This window comes from Branchiostoma belcheri, unplaced genomic scaffold (assembly GCF_001625305.1).
Source record: "Branchiostoma belcheri isolate BF01 breed outbred unplaced genomic scaffold, Haploidv18h27 scaffold6, whole genome shotgun sequence".
Classification (NCBI taxonomy): Eukaryota; Metazoa; Chordata; class Leptocardii; order Amphioxiformes; family Branchiostomatidae; genus Branchiostoma; species Branchiostoma belcheri.
In genome coordinates, this window is record NW_017804242.1 from 3,795,819 (window position 1) to 3,803,247 (window position 7,429).

Sequence of the window (7,429 nt, forward strand, 5' to 3'; positions counted from 1 at the left end):
AGACAATCCATCAATGCCTTCTCAAGTTATCGTGTTGACAGACACACACACACACACACACACACACACACACATACACGAACGCCCCTGAAAACATAACCTTCTTGGCGAAGGTAACAAAAGCGTAGGTGTGTCCCAGGATGACCCAGGTCATACTGATGAAGCGGATGCCGTGGAGACACGTGATGCTGCCGGGCGCCTGTTTGGTGCTGAGGAGCTTCCCGATGTTGGTGTAGACGGAGAAGCACAGGAGGACACGGCCGGTCATACCTACGAGGGATAGGCCATGTCATGTGAAAACAGACACACACATCTACTAGAAAGGTAACACTTGCCAGAATGAAAATGCATAATGTTTACCTTCGCATATGGTCTGCTCTATTAACTCTTACTCAAACACATTCATATATATGGTCAGACAGGAGTCTAATCCCTCCTGCTATAAAATTGCAACATTATGTAAGCCAACACTAGTTACCATATGGTGACAGTCATTGACCTTATTTGCTTGGAGAAGAAGAAGTGGAAGAAACAGAGCAAAAACAATGTATTCCTTCTGTGAAGGTAAACATAAATATATCAACAATATTTACGGTTGTTAATGTGTGAAATAAAGCCATTTGAGACAGGCCGTTGGACATGGTGTCGACTTATTTTAGTTTAGTAACGTCGACGTCTGCAGAATGAAATTGCTTCTAACGATCATCGTTGATGTTTACCTTGTTCTGCTGCTGACGTTTCCTCGCGAGGGAGTTTGTTCACCAGCGGCGTTCTTTCGTCAGGTAACGTCACACTGATGTCAGGTTCTTGTTCTTCCTTCTTCTGCAACCAACGTCACAACCAAAGTAGCCGTTAAAACAATACCAATGACCACTTATGAAATAAGGGATGATTTTGCAACACTTGTATCATGCTAACTATGGCATTACGGTGTCATAACAAATATGAAATGGGGGCTTCTGATTGGTCAACGTCACCTGGCTATATGATAATTAAGATATGATAATTAATCGTCACATAACCATGATTATACTGTAACTTATACTTTAAACTTGATGTTTCTGAGATGTCTTTTTACCTTCTTCCGTCTAACGGCCATCAGCCGGGGTTGGTGGATGTTGACGTCATAGATGGTGCCCATCGTAAGTAGGAGGAAGAGGACACTGCAGATACAACTGGAAGGGAGGAAGAGAGGGAATAAATATATCAGTTTTAGACGTAGGAGAGTTCAATGCCTTGGGCAATTCTAAAAATCCTTACGCAGATAGAAACAACTAGAAAGGTAACATTTGCAAAGCAAATGCATAATGTTTACCTTTTCATATGGTCTGCTCTGTTAATTCTTTCTCAAACACATTCACATATATGGTGACAGGAGTCTAAATCCCTCCTACTATAAAATTGCAGCATTATGTAACCCAACACCAGTTACCATGGTGACAGACGGTCTGGTTCAGGTCATGGGCCAGGTCAGAGGTCAGTGTTTGGAACGGAAGAAGAAACAGAGCAAAAACAATGTTTTCCTTCTGTAAACATAAATATTGTAGATATGCTCACATCGCAGCAATAGTGACATTCTGGATAGGTGGAGATTCCTGTGAATAGGCTGACGTCACCTGCAATATTCCTTGTTGAACAAGGAAACGCCAGTAGATACCTGAAATAACACAAACAGTTGTCTTTATTTAAAGTAAGAAGTCACTACCGTAACAGTTATATCTCAGAATACATCTCAATACTGTCATATCGTAATATAAAACAGAAGCCGACTCAAGATTGCCAGGAAAATTTAGATAAATAGTTTACTGGGAAAGTATACTGTTTCTGTACAAGTTTGTATATGCCCTATATGTAATCAATGTTTTTTGCCCATTGTTGTTTACGTTTTAAAGGCATCCAGTGCAGTTTTTAGGGCTTGGAAGCCCGATTTTTCAAAGCCAATATTCTAGTCATTTGTCTATATACTAAGTTGAAACCACACTATCCCAATGTATATTGACCTTCATGGCGCAACAATTCCCAAAATTCTGACGGAAAATGGTTACTGGAAGGGCCCCGGGCTGATTTTTATGGTACCACCTAGAAAATAAACGACTCACCTTGGGGCTTGTTTCTGCAGTTTTAAATGCCAAAAGAATGAAATGCTGACAAAAATGTGCTAATGTGAAGCAGTATGTGTCAATACCACAAAGATTGCCTTATTTAGAATACATGTATTTCCAGTTTTGCTGCCCCGAAATCACATCGGATGCCTTTAAGGTATATACGTGTGAGTTGGCTGACTTACTCCCGTCTAGTCTCTGGATGACGTCATGTTGAGTACAGGAGCTGGGAACACAGACCCCGAGCGTCAGTGTGGGAGTCAAAGAACCCGGCATCCCTGGGAGTCCACCGCCCTGCAGAAATGAGTTGCAATGTTTTTTTTCTTCGAAATATATATTGACAAAACATGGTGACTACGCACTCAAGTTACACTTATATTCATGCCGCCACCAACACATAAGACAATACATAACACATAGAACAAGCAAGAATTAACATATAAAAATTAAATACAATACTTAATCGATGAACAAGTGAACAAATATATCCAATGACTGACAAGACTGACATGCCATGATATTACAAAACCGATTGAAATCTGACAGAAATGCTTGTACATGCTTGCAATATTTGAATGTTATGAGTTGTTGTATGATCTATAGTACTTTGATGTACGGTCCAATCTCAGATGCAATTTTCGATTTTTATAGTCTAAGACTCCACCCCACTTTAGCCCTACCGTCTTGGTTCTCAAGAGTCATTTTCAGTTCAAGTTTAGCAAAAGATTAAGGACTGTCGACCTAACTACCACCCATTAAAACTGCGAGTGCACTTTTAGGAAAGAGCATTTGTGTAACGGTTTGCTGTTATTTTTATGTTCACCGAAGAAAAACATGTTGCTTTTGCTCTGTTTCCTGTCATTCTCCAAACCAAAAAGGTCAATGACCTGAACCAGACGGCTGTCGCCAAGACTCGCCATGGTAAACTGGTGTAGGGTTACATCATGTTGCAATTTTATAGCAGGAGGGATTTAGACTACTGTCTGACCATATATATGAATGTGATTGAGTAAGAATTAACAGGGCAGACCTATGCGAAGGTAAACATTATGCATAACGTTACATTTCTAGTACTCACCCCTGTTAGCTGCTCAGATTGTGGTATTTTGGCCACAGGTACCAGCGTAGCGAGGTAGAACTTCCCATCAAAGGTGATGTTGAGGTCTTTCCCTGTGATATTCACACACTGCGAGTACCTACCGGCCCAGAACAGGTTTCCATCCAGGATTCCACTACCTGGTTTTCCGCCTGCATCCAGCACTGTTAAAAGGAATCCATTGCAGTGTTAGGGCTTGGAAACCTGATTTTTAAAAGTCAATGTTCTAGTCATTTATCTACATACTGAGTTGAAACAGCACTATCCCAATGTGCAAGAAGCAAAAATTCCCAACGTTGTGACGATAAGCGGTTACTAGAAGGATCTAGAGATGATTTTAGGGTACCACCCAGGAAATAACGGACTCATCTTGGGACTTGTTTTTGCAGTTTTAAAGTATGAAATACTGATTCACATGTGTATATTTGAGACAGTATGTGTCAATATCATCATATCTCTCATGAAATTGCATTGGACGCATTTAAAAACAGTTATATTGTAAACAGAATTTCGATGTTGTGAAAATTACCATGTCAAGGGTCTCCCAGAAAGTTTCGGGAGAGGTGCACCCTAATTTTCATGAGAATACTAAGAGAAAACACTAAATTTGAATATTTCATGGGGAGAGGAGAGATCTAGGATTTTGGGAGAGGGGGAGCAACATTGCTTGTGGAGAGCCCTGCGTGTGCACATATTATGGTGCCTTCTCGACGTATATACGTATGTACATTGTACAGACCCAAAGGGGCAAAGTTATCGATTGTATACTGTATAGTATGTCTGATGTCAGCAGAATTTGTTCCATTTACTGTACGGGGTGTGATTGTGTGGATAAAACGTCATACCTAAGTGACTTCATACTCGCATGTGACAAGGTATGTTAGATGATGTCATGCACTTGAGCGTTTTTCAACCAAGCTACTAAAAAGTATCCCTTTACTGCAAAGCAATAAATCTCACACAGTCGATTTTCTATCAAACAAAACGATCACACATCTTAGGGGTGTAACTGCTCATGTCCTCTCTGTACATCCTTGAGGATTGAACTATTAACAGTTATGACTGTTGTTTAACAATAGGAGGATCTTCTTCAACCTCTGTATATAGTATGGCGATGGCTTGCCTACTAGCGGGTCGGTGCTATTAAGTGGAGACTATTTAAGTAATGTAGTACTCGTACTAGTAGTACATACTTATGATTATTTCGACTGACCTAGGCCTGTTCTAAGGACACATTCTTCCAACAACTTTCATATTGACAATCTGAGTTACCTTTCATAGCTTTATATAAGCAGCCATGGACTTGACAAGTCAGAACTAGTTGGTAGATGTGGAGTTTTATACTTACTATGCAGGGCGTACATCTTTCCCAGCTTTAAGTCTGCTTCGTACTGTGCAACATCCTCCTGACACTGCTGGCTGATGTTGCCGGTTGGTTGGGCGGGAATGGAGATATCTGTCCAGTTCACTGTGCTAAAGTCGAGGACGGTGTCGGCAAGTTTCTGCTGAATAAGTCCCTGTGACCTGAACAAGGCTGCCAACAGGTTTAACTGTGCTGGGGCGTCGGGAACACCCGGGTTCCATATTGCCTGTGACCCAGCCAAGCTAACTGCAGCCGAACAAAGAAAAATGTACAACAACACCTTCATGTTCCTGTCAGTATAAGCAGGGGATCCGCAAACGGCACTTCTTGGCTTTGTGACGTTGTGGGTTGGGGCAGCTCTTATACATGTACCATCCGGAAGCGGTGCCAATGACGTAGCTACGCAAACAGTTGAACAAACTTAAGGATAGCGACCTGTAGGTGGGGAGCAGTTGTTTACATGACTTGAGGGTCATTTCGGGACACCGTATTTCTGCTCACAAGTTTCAAACATTCTCGATTCTTCTGCTCTCGAAGTTGACTGTCGTCGCAAAAGCGATTTGATACTTATGTGCAGTAAATATATTGGATTAATTCAAGAAATGGTCGTCGGAAACATTGTATAATGGTTTCGTTTATCATTTAAGACCTACACACTGAGTGAGTAGGGCTAGAGACCCAAACTGCGCATATGCTGACCGGTCACCAGGTTCGGCCGTGAACGGGGCAAAGTCTAACCGCCCTTGTCAACATGTGTTCCCGCCTGTTGACAGTTTGCGGACACGTGCTTTGTGCAAAACAACCGTCGGTCGTCGGTGACGTCGAGTGCTGAATGACTTATTTAAACGGCCGCCCCTTTGATTTGATTTATCTTTATTTTATTTTATTCACATGGATTTTTGAGCATTGGATAGGAAGCACTTGTTGTGCTTATGTGAATCCGCTGCTCATAAAACATAATACAAAAAGTAAACATAAAGATGACATAAAGTATAACATATACATAAAATGAAAATGGCTGGCTCACCAATACCTATAGCATAACATTAATGAGATTGGTCAAATCTTCCAGAGTGGTGGATATAGTTAAACACAAATGCAATATCAAAGATATGGCAGTTAGTAGGGTATGGGAGGGAGGGGCTACCTGTAAGAAGTAAAGTACATAATGCGGCGTCATTTGCGTTGAGTGGGTCGATTGCGTTGATTTGATTTATTAGAATGTATAAAGCATATACATACAGTCAGGACTGCCGGATTTATAAAGGGCTAGCCCTCACAACAAGAACATAAACAATTCGGAACAGGTAACAGTTAACAGTGTCGGTTACACTTCAGATAAACTTTCTATTACATGACAGATGTTGCGGCCTAACGTTAACAAGCTATGCAATCTGGCCTAGCCGTTATGCGTTTACTATAATTACATTGTGTACTATATCTACATTGTCAGGTTTCATGATACTATTATATAACAGATGTTGCGGTCTAATGTTAACAAGCTATGAAATCTGGCCTAGTCGTCATGCGTTTACTATAGTTACATCCCTAATCCAAACTTGAGTTTTAAATTGAGTACCACAGTATTGTCTGAAGTTTCACAGATCCTGAAATAAGCATAAGCACTTTATAACATTTTGTATTCAGCTGATCAGAGCAATATTGAAATAGTATTCAAGGAGAGAAAACTCAACTTGTAACGACAAAAAGCGAAGACGTCACGTCCGAATACTAGTAATTGGATGATGAACAACGAATCACGAGTTGTGTTTACTGGCCTCAGACTCCCCGCCACAATGGAAAATATTTGGCCTACCAAAGGTCAATTCGATTCTCCTCATGGCAACATATACATTTTCTGTCAAAAGCAGAGCTACAGCCATTAGACATAAGGCCACAGCAAGTGATTTTTAATGAATGACATCAGCGCGTGCATTAATTTCCGCCTAATTGAAAAAAAAAATTGTTGCCCTCTGACAGTGGCCACATGCCGAAAATAGGCAAAAATGTCTGTTGCCATGCCGGAACGTGGATGGCAGATAATTATGAAGAGAGGAGACAACAAAAGGCTCTCATTTCATGTTTTGTCTTTAAAAGCAGTGATGTACATGTATTTCATTTCTCTTATATGTTATGGTGTCTGTGTATAACTGATGTTCTCACTGAATAAAAACCATGTGTACAATGGTTAAAACTTTTATTTTTCAAAGCTGTTTCAGTGAGAAATGGATGTTGTAATAGTTGGCAGTAAACTTAGCACAATATAGGTATAATTTCTTGTTTAACAAGATTTATGATGTCAACATTTGAAAATGTAGGAATTTTTTTTTTGTGGGCCCGCCTTGTTTTTTTCGCCCTACCGCATTAGATTTGGAGTCTGCGGAGGATGTCATCCATAAAATTAACTTATTGTGGCCTAAGATCATACGAAATAGATCACACACGACACGAGAGGTCTTTTCAGCACTAAGGACAGGTGCCTTCTCACGCGTTTCAATGTCTCTGTTCGAATGCTGTGCCAGCGCTGCGCTTTGGACACATCCTTCTACGGACTTTAACTCAAATAATTCCTACATTTAGTTGTTTCCAAGTTTACTAGTATTATCTTGAAAGTTAAGTTCATCTGTGTTGGTAGAAGTCATTATGAAACAAATTTGAACTGTAATATCCAATACAAGAAATTGGACTCACCCAAATTTTCGACTTTGCAATTCCAGTATGTGCGATTTCTTGACTGGAGTTGCACAGTCGAAAATTTGGGTGAGTCCAATTTCTTGTGTTGGATATTACAGTTCAAAGTTGTTTCATTCGTGCATAAATTCCTGACTGAAACTGTCCCCACATCAATGCCCACTAGCATTCCAGCAT

General features: G+C 40.5%; 1 pseudogene; it reads right to left on the reverse strand.

Moving 5' to 3' along the window:
* LOC109482495 overlaps positions 1-4,893 on the reverse strand; it is a 13,440-nt pseudogene extending 8,547 nt beyond the window's left edge.
* Positions 4,894-7,429: the final 2,536 nt, after the last annotated feature.